Source organism: Chiloscyllium plagiosum, unplaced genomic scaffold (assembly GCF_037043375.1).
Source record: "Chiloscyllium plagiosum isolate Xiang-an unplaced genomic scaffold, Cpla_swu_hap1 HiC_scaffold_44, whole genome shotgun sequence".
Classification (NCBI taxonomy): domain Eukaryota; kingdom Metazoa; phylum Chordata; class Chondrichthyes; order Orectolobiformes; family Hemiscylliidae; genus Chiloscyllium; species Chiloscyllium plagiosum.
The window spans coordinates 63,419,531-63,433,761 of record NW_028270182.1 but is presented as its reverse complement, the minus strand read 5'-3'; the positions used below and the strand labels follow the sequence as shown (position 1 = coordinate 63,433,761).

Here is a 14,231-nt window from a genome sequence, read left to right as displayed (position 1 = left end):
TCTGTGGACCCTCATGTTGGTTGAGAGAGAGCTCGAGGTTCTGAATGAACTTTCACTGCCTCAATGTGCAGCTCGTGTGTGACCCTGCACTGAACGTCATGTTGTTTACAAACCTGTCAGCAGGCACACTCTGATAGAGTTAGCCATTCCCACCAGCTTCTGACCTCTGTACAGAAAACAAGCCCACCTTCTCTGTCACATAGTCCCATTTTTCTCAAAGCATTTCCTTCGCTCAAGGAGACTATGTCCTTGATTGTTTTCAGAGGGGCAATAAAACGGGGCCTGACTCCGATCAGTCTGGCTTCGTACAGACATGATATATGGAAGCAGATGAAACTTCCGGCCAAAGTGGTCATGCTTTAGAATGCACCTGTATAATGAAAGGCGAGCGTCAGCTCTTGTAGCTGCACTAGCTGAGCTGAGCTGAGCGGAGCAGTTTTCAGTTGAGTCTTGAACTGGGAAGTTCAACAGGGAGCTGTGGGGGGACTCTCTCTTTTCTGCCCTTCAACTTCAACCTGCAAACATGTGTTCCATTTATCCTGTTTTTAAAAGGGAGTTTGCTTATTGGGACAGTTGTGTTTATTTGGAACAGCATGATTAAATCTAGCTGGATAGGTTGAGTTCTGTAGGGGTTCCTTATTCTGTTCTTTGTGTTTCATTGTGCAATTTTGTGAATAAAGTTTTTGTCTGTTTTAAAATCTAGTTCACAATCTCCCTATCTTACTCCGGCTAATTGTACACTTACCGAAATAAATTGCAAAGTTATGCTTTGGGCTGCCTGATTAAGAACATTTTAAGTGGTCTAGCCTAGTCCATAACAGATTGGGGGCTCTTTGCGGGATTTTAAGCAGCAAGCGTGAGGTGCTCGTATCTTTATTTCGGGTTTTGGTTTGGTTGGGTAAACAAAGCTTGGGATAGCAATGGCTCTTTCCGTCGCCAAGAGTTTTCTGCAAGTGGATGCAGTGATTGGAAGTTTTGAAGAAAATGACTGAGACCAAGTTGAAGCATTAGCAGAGAAGCTGGAATCAGAACTGTCTGCTTCTGAGAGGAAAGGAGAGTTAGTTGCAGCATTAGGTCATCAATTAAACTTGCTGGAGAAACCATCAGAATCCATACAAATGGTAAGAATTCAATTGCAAATGAAGCAGCTTGACTTAGCGGCGAGACGTAGGGAAAGGGCAGCAGAAATGAAAGTTTCAGTTACGATTAAAAGCAGAAGAGAGGAAAAAATAGAGAGCAGCACAAGAGAGAGAAAAAGAGAGAGCAGCAGAGGAGAAAGAAAGAGAGATTTTGAAAAGCAAAAACTGACACTTAAAAAGGAGAGTAAGTGTAAAAGGCGGGAGATAAAGACTGGGGGTAGGATTAGCGAGGAAGACAGTGAGCATGAGCAAGCCCAATGTAGTCAGGAGCCTAGCCGAGTTCAAGCATTGCCTAAATTTGATGAGAAGGATGTGGAAGTATTTTTCAACGCTATTGAAAAGGTGGCTAAACAAATGCAGTGGCCAGTGGCAATGTGGGTTTTGTTGATCCAAACGAAATTTGTAAGTAAGGCTATGAGATATTCTCATCCCTATCAGAGGTGGTATCTGCGGAATATGAGGAGCTGAAAGAAGCCATTTTAACTGCATATGATATTGTACCAGAAGCCTATAGACAATGTTTCAGGTCTCTAACAGGTACCCTGGTCAAACTTACATTGAGTTTGAAAGGATCAAACAGAGTAATTTCGATAGATGGATAAGAGCTTTAAAAATCAAGCAACTTATGTTGCCCTTAGAGAGGTAATTATTTTGGAGGAAGTTGTGCGATCTTATGTGGAAGAGCAGAGAGTGATAACGTCAAGGTTAGCAGCTGACGTGGCTAATGATTATGAGCTGGTCCATAAACTCGGTTTGGCTTCCAGAATCAATTTCAGTCCATCAGTAATAGAAATTGAAACAAAGAGATGTCCTCACGTGCAAAGGGAAAAGTAGGTAGCAGTGAAGACCATGAGACTAATTTGCCACAGAGTCCAAAAAGAAACCCTTGAGGGGAACTAAGAAATTAAAAGACTCCAGCGTTTTCATTCTAATAATGAGCCACACAAAATAACAGAGTTGCTGTGCGAGGAAAAAAAACAGATGTAGGAAAACCAGAGAAGACAGGAAGTTTTTTTGTAACAGTAACAAAAAGCATAAGGGAAGTTAGACAACTGCGTCAGAGTGTACAAGATGGTCAGAAGTTGGTCAAGGAGGACGTGCCAGATCTGCTTAAAACATCTAAATGCAAGGGTGAAGATTATTCACATAGGCCAGGCGTAATAGGTATGGAGGTTCCAAAATTAAGGGACACATAATCTTCTCAGTCTGTAATAGTGAGGGATGAGGAGATATGTACTCCTGAGGGACTATTGTCAGAAAACGTGCGGGTAGCAGGAATTCATGGCGAGGCAAAAAGTGCTCAGTTATGTAAAGTGAGGCTAGAAAGTCCAGAGAAGAGTGGAGAATGTGTAATAGTAGTACTGGACAAACTCCCAGCTCCAGGAATAAAATTTGTCCTTGCAAAAGCTACAGCTGATTCACCAGTAGGCATGCTGCCTACTCTAATTCGAAAGCAGTGGAGAACTGGAGAACGGCTATCCAGGAAGTTTACCTGATTGTGTGATCACAAGATCAAAGATGCACAATTTGAAGCAGGAGAGATCAAAAAGCACAGATCAGGAATCTGACGGAGAGTTATCCGAAACTTTTTTTTTTACCAGATAAGTGGAACAAAGAAGGAGCAAGTAGGAAAACATGCATGTATTTTTTAGCTCTGCTAAGCTGATCGATTTGCAGCAGAACGATGGGGAATTAAAACAGTCAAAAGGCATTTAGCAAGACAGAGGGTGAATGCATTCCTGTGTTATTACTAAACAAATAATATCTTCATGCGGATATGGTGATCAGCACACATTGAAGCAGATCAAACGTGGGCAGAAATTCATCAAATTGTTTCGCCTGTTGGGTATAGAAAGGAGGATCTGCGAGTGGCACATGAGCTACCACTTGGAGATCATTTCGGGGTGAGAACAATACAGGCTGACGTAGAAATATATTTTCACTGGCCTGGACTACACAAACATGTAGTTGAATTTTGCCAGACGTCTCAAACATGTCACACAGGCAGTAATAAACCCTGGAACTTTATTACCTATTCCAGCATTTGAGAAACCTTTCACAAGAATCTTGATAGATTGCTTAGGTCCCCTACCTCAAGCAAAAAGTTGGAATAACAATTTATTAATGATAATGGATGTGTCAACTAGATGTCCAGAGGCAATCCCATTATGCAGCATCACAGCTAAAAGAATTGTAGAAAAAATACAATTTTTTTTTATAGATACGGACTACCAGTAGAGATCCAGACAGATCAAGGATCAAACCTCACATCCGAACTATTCAAGGCGGTGATGGATAACTTGGGAATAAAGCAATTCAAATTTACTGCGTACTATTTGGAATCACAGGGAGCATGAGAGAGATGGCAGCAAACACTGAAGACAATGTTGAGGTTTTATGGTCAGGACTATCCAAAATATTGCGATAAGCTAATTCCTTTTGAACTATTTGTAATCAGAGACGCACAGAATGAATCGACCAAATTCAGACTATTTGAATTAAGTTTTAGGCATTAAGTAAAAGGACGATTAACATTGGTTAAGGAGAAATTAATAAGTCAGAATTCAAAGACCACCCATTTGGACGATGTGTCAAATTTTAGGGAATGATGCTGTGGTTCTGTTCGCCGAGCTGGAAGTTTTTGTTGCAAACGTTTCGTCCCCTGTCTCGGTGACATCCTCAGTGCTTGGGAGCCTCCTGTGAAGCGCTTCTGTGGTGTTTCCTCCGGCATTTATAGTGGCCTGTCCCTGCCGCTTCCGGTTGTCAGTTTCAGCTGTCCGCTGTAGTGGCCGGTATATTGGGTCCAGGTCGATGTGTTTGTTGATGGAGTTTGTGGATGAGTGCCATGCTTCTAGGAATTCCCTGGCTGTTCTTTGTTTGGCTGGCCCTATAATGGTAGTGTTGTCCCAGTCAAATTCATGTTGCTTGTCGTCTGCGTGTGTGGCTACTAGGGATAGCTGGTCGTGTCGTTTCGTGGCGAGTTGATGTTCGTGGATGCGGATCGTTAGCTGTCTTCCTGTTTGACCTATATAGTGTTTTGTGCAGTCCTTGCATGGGATTTTGTACACTACATTAGTTTTGCTCATGCTGAGTATCGGGTCCTTCGTTCTGGTGAGTTGTTGTCTGAGTGTGGCTGTTGGTTTGTGTGCTGTTATAAGTTCTAGTGGTCGCAGTACTCTGGCTATCATTTCAGAGATGTTCTTGATGTATGGTAGTGTGGCTAGTCCTTTGGGTTGCAGCATGTCCTCGTTCCGTTGTCTTTCCCTTAGGCATCTGTTGATCAAATTGCGAGGATATCCGTTTTTGGCGAATACCTTGTATAGGTGTTCCTCTTCCTCTTTTTGCAGTTCTGGTGTGCTGCAGTGTGTTGTGGCCCTTTTGAATAGTGTCTTGATGCAACTTCGTTAGTGTGTATTGGGGTGGTTGCTTTCATAGTTCAGGACTTGGTCTGTGTGTGTGGCTTTCCTTAGTGGTGAATTCTCCGTTTGGTGTTCTCTGTACCCTCACGTCTAGGAATGTGAGTTGGTTGTCCTTTTCTTCCTCTCTCGTGAATCGGATTCCTGTGAGTGTGGAGTTGATGATCCGGTGTGTTTTCTCTATTTCCGTGTTTTTAATGATTACAAATGTGTCATCAACGTATCTGACCCAGAGTTTGGGTTGAATTTGTGGTAAGACTGTTTGTTCTAACCTTTGCATTACTGCTTCTGCTATGAGTCCCGAGATCGGTGAGCCCATGGGTGTTCCGTTGATTTATTCCTATATCTGGTTGTTGAATGTGAAGTGTGTTGTGAGGCACAAGTCCAGTAGTTTAAGTATGCCGTCTTTGTTGATGGGTTCATCGTCCTGTTGTCTGTTGTCTGTTATGTCTGTTCAGCAATCATAAGTGGATCAGAAATCATAAATTCGCAATTTTGCAATTGGGAATAATTCCAGTAACTTCCAGTAACAGTGAAGCCTTTAAATGCAAGTTTAAGTGTACCTTATCAAATTAGGAAGAAATTGAATGAGGTGAACTACTTGATACAGACTCCAGACTGGAAGAAATCTCAGAGTGGTGCCATGTGAATATGCTCAAAGGTATTTTGACAGGAAAGGAAAGCAAGAGGAGCAGGTATCGATGCCAGTGATGTGGGTGTTGGCCTGGTGTTCCAGAAGGAGGATGACGAGGGAATAGAAAAACTCTTTGGGTATTTTTCTAGGAAGTCGAATGTTCCTCAACAGAAATGTTCAACAGTGAAGAAAGAGACATTAAGCTTGGTGTTGGCATCACAACATTTCAGTGTTTATGTTACCAACAATGTATCCGAGACACTGGTCGCAACCCATTGACGTTTGTGGAAAGATTTAAGGACAGAAATGCCAGACTGTTTAGATGGAGCTTCTTGTTGCAGCCATTCAATTTGACAATTGTGCATGTGACAGATCACAAAAACGTGAAAGCTGACGAGTTATTGAGACTCCAATGAGATATGGAGGCGTTCAGTGGCGGGTATGCGTTGGCCTGAATTTGCATGGGATTGTGCATGTTTGCATGTTAGTATAATGTATATATCTGGGTTTGAAGGGTTAAAAATGCAACCATCTGTTTGTATTGATGTTTTATTTTGAGGGGGGGAGATGTCACAAAGCACGTCGCTTTTTTGTCTCAAGGCTGTTTCTAGGCTCAGGGAGACTCTGCACTTGATTTTTTTCAGAGAAACAATAAAACGGGGCCAGGCTATAATCAGTCTGGTTTGGTGCAGAGATGAAAATGATTTTTTGTTTATATGGAAACATGTGAGACTTCAGGCCAAAGTGGTCATTCTTTATAAGTGACCTGTATAATGAACGGGGAGCGGTGAGTTCTTTAGCTGTGCTGAGCTGAGCTGAGTAGTTTTCAGTTGAGTCTTGAATTGGGAAGTTTAACAGAGTGCAGTGGGAAAACTCTGTCTCTTTTCTGAACTTAAACTTCAACCTGGAAGCATGCATTCCATTTATACTGTTTTTTATTGGGAGTTTGCTTATTGGGAGAGCTGTGTATATTCGGAACAGCATAATTAAGTCGAGCTGAATAGATTGAATTCTGTCAGGACTCTTTATTCTGTTCTTTGTGTTTCATTGTATAATTTTATGAATAAAGTTTTTGTTGATTTTAAAATCTAGTAGTCAACCTAGCTAAATTACTCTGGGTAATTTTCATTATACACTTACAAAAACAAATTGTGAAGTTATGCTCTGGGCTGCCTGCTTTAGAATATTTTGAGTGGTCTAGCCTAGTCCATAACATCTCGGAGATGGAAGATGCCTCCTTGGGACTTTGTACAAACTAAACACTTTCTCTCCTCATGGTCAGCAAACCATGTCGACGTAACATGTGTGGACCAATAGCAGTGGGACCAGGAAGAACATCATGGAGCAGTCTATCTGTGCAGTCTCTGCTTCATTGGTTTGTCGTGTTGCAGCATCAATGACATCCTCCTATTTCAGTGTAACAGTTTGGATGGGCTGAATGGTCTCTTCTGTTCATGTGTCTGTGTCTCGACGGACGGAATTACTTCCTCCTCGTCCGAGGGCAGAGGTTCAAGGACTTCAATGGGCAACCCGTAGTGCCTGCCTACTAGCACGTTGTGTTGACTAGATTCTATCTTCCTAAGTTATAGGAGACAAACAGGAGGCTGGAAGAACAAAACAAGCCAGGCAGCATCAAGTGGTGGGAAAGTCAACATTTCAGGACTGTTCTTCACCTGTTCTTCAGGACTGCGGGTGGGTTGAGAGAGAGCTGCAAATAAAAGGAAGGGAGTGGTTGGGGTGGGGAGAGCAGCGGGATGGTGAGGTAAGGATATGTGGACACAAGGGGTGGGTGCAACCTGGTTGGGCGATTGGAGGGATTAATCCAGGTGGGAGCCAGATGGCATGGTCGTCAGGTGGAATGGAAGGGTGGGGAATGGGCTGGCAACGAAGAAGGGGCATGGGTAGGGAGGTTATTTCAAATTGGAGAACACGATGCTGTGTCCTCCAGGCTGTAGCCCTGCCAGAAGAAGATAAAGTCTAGATTAGAGTGATGCTGGAAAAGCACAGCAGGTCAGGAAGCACCCGAGGAGCAGGAAAATCAACGTTTCGGGCAAAGGCCCTTCATCAGGAATAGAAGCAGGGTGCCTGCAGAGTGAGAGATAAATGAGAGGCCGGTGGGGGTGGGGAGAAAATAGCATAGCGTACAATAGGTAAATGGCCTGGGATGGAGTTGATAGGTCAGACAGGAGGGTGGGGGAGGGTAGCAAAGAATACAATGGGTGAATGGGCATGGGGATGAAGGTGATAGATGAGAGAGGAGGATGGAATGGATAGGTGGAAAGGAAGATAGGCAGGTAGAACAGGTCATGAGGGCTGTGCTGAGCTGGAAGTTTGGAGCTGGGGTGAGGTGGGAATGAGGAAACTGGTGAAATCCACATTGAGGCGGAAGATGAGGTGTTCTTCCTCCAGGCGGGGGGTGGGGTGGTGAGGGAGTGTCGGTGGGGGAGGCCCAGGATCTGCATGTCCTCGGCAGAGTTGGAGGGGAATTAAAATGTTGGGCCACAGGGCAGTGTGGATGATTGGTGCGGGTGTCCCGCAAATGTTCGCTAAAGCGCTTTGCTGGGAGTCGTCCAGTCTCCACAATGTAGTGTAGACCGCATTGGGTGCAACGGATACAATAAATGATATTGGTGGGTGTGTAGATAAAACTTTGATGGATGTGGAAGGCTCCTTTGGGACCTTTTGATGGAGGTGAGGGAGGAGGTGTGGGCGCAGGTTTTGCAATTCCTGCAGTGGCAGGGGAAGGTGCCAGGATGGGAGGGTGTGTTGTTGGGGGCGTGGACCTGACCAGGTAGTCACGGAGGGAACAGTCTTTGTGGAAAGCGGAAATGGGTGGGGAGGGAAGTATATCCCTGGTGGTGGGGCCCGTTTGGAGGTGGCGGAAATGTCTTTGGATGTTTTGGTTTATGTGAAGGTTGGTTGGGTGGAAGGTGAGATCATTTCCAATTGCCACCGAGACATTAACCGCCTCAACGTGTCTACCCCCCTCCCTGACTCCAACCCCTCACCCTCACAACGCGCAGCCCTCCACTCCCACTGCTCCAATCCCAACCTCACCATCAAGCCAGCAGATAAAGGGGGCGCAGTGGTAATCTGGCGTACTGACCTCGACACAGCTGAAGCCAGACGTCAACTGGAAGACACCTCCTCCTACTGCCCCCTGAACCATGAACCCAACTCCCATCACCAAACCATCATCTCCCAGAACATACAGAATCTCATCACCTCAGGAGATCTCCCACCCACAGCTTCCATCCTCATATTCTAGGAACCCCACACCGCCCGATTCTACCTCCTTCCCAATATCCACAACCTGACAACCCTGGCTGACCCATTGTCTCAACATGCTCCTGCCTCACCGAACTCACCTCAACCTGCCTTGACACTGCCCTATCCCCCCTAGTCCAGGAACTCCCCACATACGTTTGAGACACCACCCACGCACTCCACTTCCTCCAAGACTTCTGTTTCCCTGACCCCCAATGCTTCATCTTAACCATGGATATCCAATCACTCTACACCTCCATCCGCCATGAGCAGGGCATCCAAGCCCTTCGTTTCTTCCTCTCGCAACGTCCCCAACAGTACCATTCCACCGACACTATCATTCGTTTGGCTGAGCTGGTCAACACCCTTATCAATTTCTACTTCGAATCCTCCCCCTTCCTCCAGATTTAAGGGGTAGTCATGGGAATCCATAAGGACACCAGCTATGCCTGTCTCTTGTTGGCTATGTAGAACTGTCCATCATCCGTAACTACACCGGCACCACTCCCCAGGTCTTCCTCCACTACATTGATGGCTGCATTGGCGCTACCTCGTGCTCCCGCGAGGAGGTTGAGCAATTCATCAACTTCACCAACACATTTCATCCCGACCTTAATTTCACCTGGACCAGCTCTGAAACCTCCCTCCCCTTCCTGGACCTCACCATGTCTATTAATGAAGATCGTCTTGAAACTGACATTTTTTTACAAACACACCGACTCCCACAGCTACCTGCATTACACCTCTTCCCACCCTACCTCCTGCCAAAATGCCATCCCGTATTCCCAACTCCACCGCCTCCGCCATATCTGCTCCCAGGAGGACCAGTTGCAACACAGAACACACCAAATGGTCTTCTTCTTTGGAGACCGCAATTTCCCTTCCCACTGGTTAAAGATGCCCTCCAACGCATCTCGTCCACATCCCACCCCTCCGCCCTCAAACCCCACCGCTCCAACCCTAACAAGGACAGACCCCCCGGTGCTCACCTTCCACTCTACCAACCTTCGTATAAACCACATCATCTGATGACATTTACACCCCCTCCAAAGGACCCCACCACAGGGATGCATTTCTCTCCTCACCCATTTCCACTTTCCGCAAACACCGTTCCCTCCGTGACTACCTGGTTGGGTCCAAACCCCCCAACAACCCACCCTCCCTTCCTGGCACCTTCCCCTGCCACTGCAAAACGTGCGCCCACACCTCCCCCTCAGCTCCATCGAAGGTCCCAAAGGAGCCGTCCACATCCATCAAAGGTTTACCTACACATCCAACAATATCCTTTATTGTATCCGTTGCTCCCGATGCGGTCTACTCTACATTAGGCAGACTGGATGTCTCCTAGCAGAGCGCTTGAGGGAACTTCTCCGGGTCACCCACATCAATCAACCCCACCGCCCTGTGGCCCAACATTTCAATTTCCCCCCCCAACTCTGCCGAGGACACGCATGTCCTGGGCCTCCTTCACCGCTGCTCCCTCACCACCAGACGCCTGGAGGAAGAACGCCTCATCTTCCGCCTCGGAACACTTCAACCCCATTGCATCAATGTGGATTTCACCAGTTTCCTCATTTCACCTTCCCCACCTTCCCCTAGCTCCAACCTTCCATCTCAGCACTGCCCTCATGACCTGTCCTACCTGCCTATCTTCCTTTCCATCTATCCATGCTACCCTCCTCTCTCACCTTTCACCTGCACCCCCACGCCCATTCACCCATTGTACTCTTTGATATCTTTCCCCCACCCTCCTCTCTGACCTATCAACTCCATCCCCACCCCCATTCAACTATTGTACTCTATGCTACTTTCTCCCCACCCCCACCCCCACCCGCCTCTCATTTATCTCTCCACTCTGCAGGCACCCTGCCTCTATTCCTGATGAAGGGCTTTTGCTTTAAACTTCGATTTTCCTGCTCCTCAGATGCTGCCTAACCTGCTGTGCTTTTCCAGTACCACTCTAATCTAGATTCTGTTTTCCAGCATCTGCAGTCCTTGTTTTTACCTAGAAGGTAAGGTATTGTTACTCCAATTTGCAGTCGGCCTCACCATGACAACAGAGGAGACCAGGGATGGTTATGTTGTAAAGGGAGTGGGAAGGGGAATTGAAATCGGCGGTGACTGGGAGGTAAGGTCGGCCCCAGCAGTCCCGACAGTGATGCTCGGTGAAATGTGCTCTTAATTTATGTTCGGTCTCCCCAGTTTAGAGAAGACCATATCAGGAGCACCTGATGCAGTAAACTAGGTTGGAAAGAGGCAGGTGAACCTTTGTCTGACCATGGAAGTACTATTTGAAGCCCTATAAGGAGGTGGAGGAGGTGGTATGCCAGCAACTGATGCATCTTTTGCAATTCCAGGAGATGGGACCTGGGGGTGATTGAGGTAATTGGTCGGAGATTTGCCAGATGGTTGGGATCCAAACCTAGTTTACTGCATCTGGTGCACCCGATATCGTCTTCACTGCATTGGAAAGACCAAATGAAATGAAGGGAATGCTTTGCTGCGTATCTCAATCGGGCTTCTTTGGGCTGACCTGACCTCTCAGTCACTTCCTATTTCAATTCTCTCTCCCAATCCCTTTCCAACCTGCCCATCTTGGCCTCCTCCATTGCTACAATGAACCAAACCATAAATCGGAGGAGCAAGATCTCATCTGTCACCTGTGCAGCGTATACCCCAGGGACTCAACATTGAATTCTCCAATTTCAAATAACCTCCCTTCCAATCCCCCGACTCCCTTCCCAGGCCTTCCCCTCCCTTCCATTTCTCTAACAAACCCTTTGTTCAGCTAACACTTGGATTTAGCCTTCCCATCACCAACCCGCTGATAGCCTTTATCTGAGTTCACTTGTCCACACCTCGCCACTCTGCCTCCTCCTCTCTCACCCGCCCCTTTATCTATAGATTCGCTCCCCCCCCCCCCCCACAGTCCTGATGAAGGGTTACATCCAAGGCGGTGACTTCTCAACGTCTTGATGCTGTCTTGTTTATTTTGATCTTCCAGCCTCCTGTGTGTCCATTTTGGATTCCAACAGCTGTTTTTTTTAAAAATTATCTTCTTGTTCTTCCTCCAGGCGTCTGGTGGTGAGGGAGCGGCAGTGAAGGAGGCCCAGGACCTGCGTGTCCTCGGCAGAGTTGGGGGGGGAATTGAAATGTTGGCCCACAGGGCGGTGGGGTTGATTGGTGTGGGTGTTCCGGAGATGTTCCCTCAAGCGCTCTGCTAGGAGGTGTCCAGTCTCCCTAATGTAGAGTAGACCGCATCGGGAGAGAGGGAATGTGTTGCGCCTCTTGTTTTCCAATAGTTCTGGTGGGCTGAATGACTTTCTCATATTACTGTGAAACCAGCTAGAGTTGCAGAAGGGTTTCCTCTTCTTTTTAACAGTGAAAATGTTTAATGTCCAGCAGTGTTTTTGATTAATATTATCTTCATATTAACAGCACAAGTTTGAATATTGTCCGGATTTGATATTTTAATACCTTAGGAGTTGACTCATTGATCTGAACATTATATAATCTTCACAGAACATCCCCCCTCTGATCGTATGGCAGATGGAAAGACATTGATGAAGGAGCTGAAGATGTTTGTGCCGAGAATGTTTCCCTGAGGATTGCCCACAGAGATATCCAGGAACTGGGAGGATTGATGTCCACCAACACGTGTTCTGAATGATCCAACCAGTGGGGAGTTGACAACTGATTCCCATCAAGTTCAATTTTATTCAGTCTCCTTGACACGTTGTTCAATCAAATACTGCCATGATATCAGGGCCAATCATTCTCACGCTGTGTTCATATCTTTTGTTCATGTCAATAGGCCAAGGTGAATGTGTGGGGAGTGTTTCCTTCTATCAGCGGATAGTGACAACTGGGACCAGACAGTTAGGGGAGGGTACATCACTGAAATGTTTGGGGGGTGCTAGTGTGTTTCAATGGATATTGACCCATCAGAAAGTCGAGGGCTACAAAGAATTGGGCACGAAAGAGAAATTGGGGCCGAGTGCAGATCAGCCCTGACCTTGCTGAATTGAAGGCAGGCCTGAGGGTCTATGTAGCCTGGTGTTATTCCAATATACCCCGTAGTCCAGTCACTTTATGGCCTCTTCCATTTCCTGTGTTACTGACTTCAAGTATCTGAATAAACTGATCCTGTTGCTGTGTAACTGGACACTTGTACTGCATGGAAATGTGTTGCTGGAAAAGCGCAGCAGGTCAGGCAGCATCTAGGGAACAGGAGAATCGAGGTTTCGGGCATTAGCCCTTCTTCAGGAATGAGGGAAGTTGGTCCAGCAGGCTAAGATAAAAGATAGGGAGGAGGGACTTGGGGGAGGGGCGTCAGAAATGTGATAGGTGGAAAGAGGTCAAGGTGAGGGTGACAGGTCAGACTGGGGTGGGGGCGGAGAGGTCGGGAAGAAGATTGCAGGTTAGGAAGGCGGTGCTGAATTTGATGGATTTGACTGAGACAGGCTGGGGGGAGGGGAAATGAGGAAACTGGTGAAATCCGAGTTCATCCCTTGTGGTTGGAGGGTTCCTAGCCGGAAGATGAGGCGTTCTTCCTCCAACCGTCGTTTCGCTGTGGTCTGACGATGGAGGAGTCCAAAGACCTGCATATCCTTGGTGGAGTGGGAGGGGGAATTGAAATGTTGAGCTACAGGGTGGTTGGGTTGGTTGGTCCGGGTGTCCCAGAGGTGTTCTCTGAAACGCTCCGCAAGTAGGCGGCCTGTCTCCCCAATATAGAGGAGGCCACATCGGGTGCAAAGGATGCAATAGATGATATGTGTGGAGGTACAGGTGAATCTGTGGCGGATATGGAAGTTTCCTTTGGGGCCTTGGAGGGAGGTGAGGGGGGAGGTGTGGGCGCAAGTCTTGCACCTCCTGCGGTTGCAGGGGAAGGTGCCGGGAGTGGAGGTTGGGTTGGTGGGGGGTGTGGATCTGACGAGGGAGTCACGGAGGGAGTGGTGTTTACGGAATGCTGATAGGGGAGGGGAGGGAAATATATCCTGGGTGGTGGGGTCCGTTTGGAGGTGGCGGAAATGGCGGCGGATGATGCGCTGTACATGGAGGTTAGTGGGGTGGTAGGTGAGGACCAGTGGGGTTCTGTCCTGGTGGCGGTTGGAGGGGCGGGGTTCAAGGGCGGAGGATCGGGAAGTGGAAGAGATGCGGTGGAGGGCATCGTCGACCACGTCGGGGGGGAAATTGCGGTCCTTGAAGAAGGAGGCCATCTGGGATGTGCGTTTTTGGAACTGGTCCTCCTGGGAGCAGATGCGGCGGAGTCGAAGGAATTGGGAGAATGGGATGGCGTTTTTACAGGGGGCAGGATGGGAGGAGTGGGAGCTGTGGGAGTCGGTTGGTTTGTAGTAGATGTCCGTGTTGATTCGGTCGCCTGAGATAGAAATAGAAAGGTCGAGGAAGGGGAGGGAGGAATCTGAGACTGTCCAGGTGAATTTGAGGTCGGGGTGGAAGGTGTTGGTGAAGTGGATGAACTGTTCAACCTCCTCGTGGGAGCACGAGGCGGCGCCGATACAGTCATCGATGTAGCGGAGGAAAAGGTGGGGGGTGGGGCCAGTGTAGTTGCGGAAGATGGATTGTTCCACATATCCTACGAAGAGGCAGGCATAGCTGGGGCCCATGCGGGTGCCCATGGCTACTCCTTTCGTTTGGAGGAAGTGGGAGGATTGGAAAGAGAAGTTGTTCAGGGTGAGGACCAGTTCAGTCAGTCGAAGGAGGGTGTCTGTGGAAGGGTACTGGTCGGTACGGCGGGAAAGAAAGAAGCTGAGG

General features: G+C 47.5%; 1 long non-coding RNA gene across 1 annotated transcript in view; it reads left to right on the top strand.

Annotated features, from left to right (window-relative positions):
- The window catches only part of LOC148137419 (uncharacterized), a 51,643-nt gene extending 39,110 nt beyond the window's left edge, over positions 1–12,533 (top strand). The window contains exon 8 of the long non-coding RNA XR_015754342.1: positions 11,979–12,533. This is a non-coding gene — a long non-coding RNA (uncharacterized LOC148137419). The remainder of the gene's footprint in view (positions 1–11,978) is intronic.
- Positions 12,534–14,231: the final 1,698 nt, after the last annotated feature.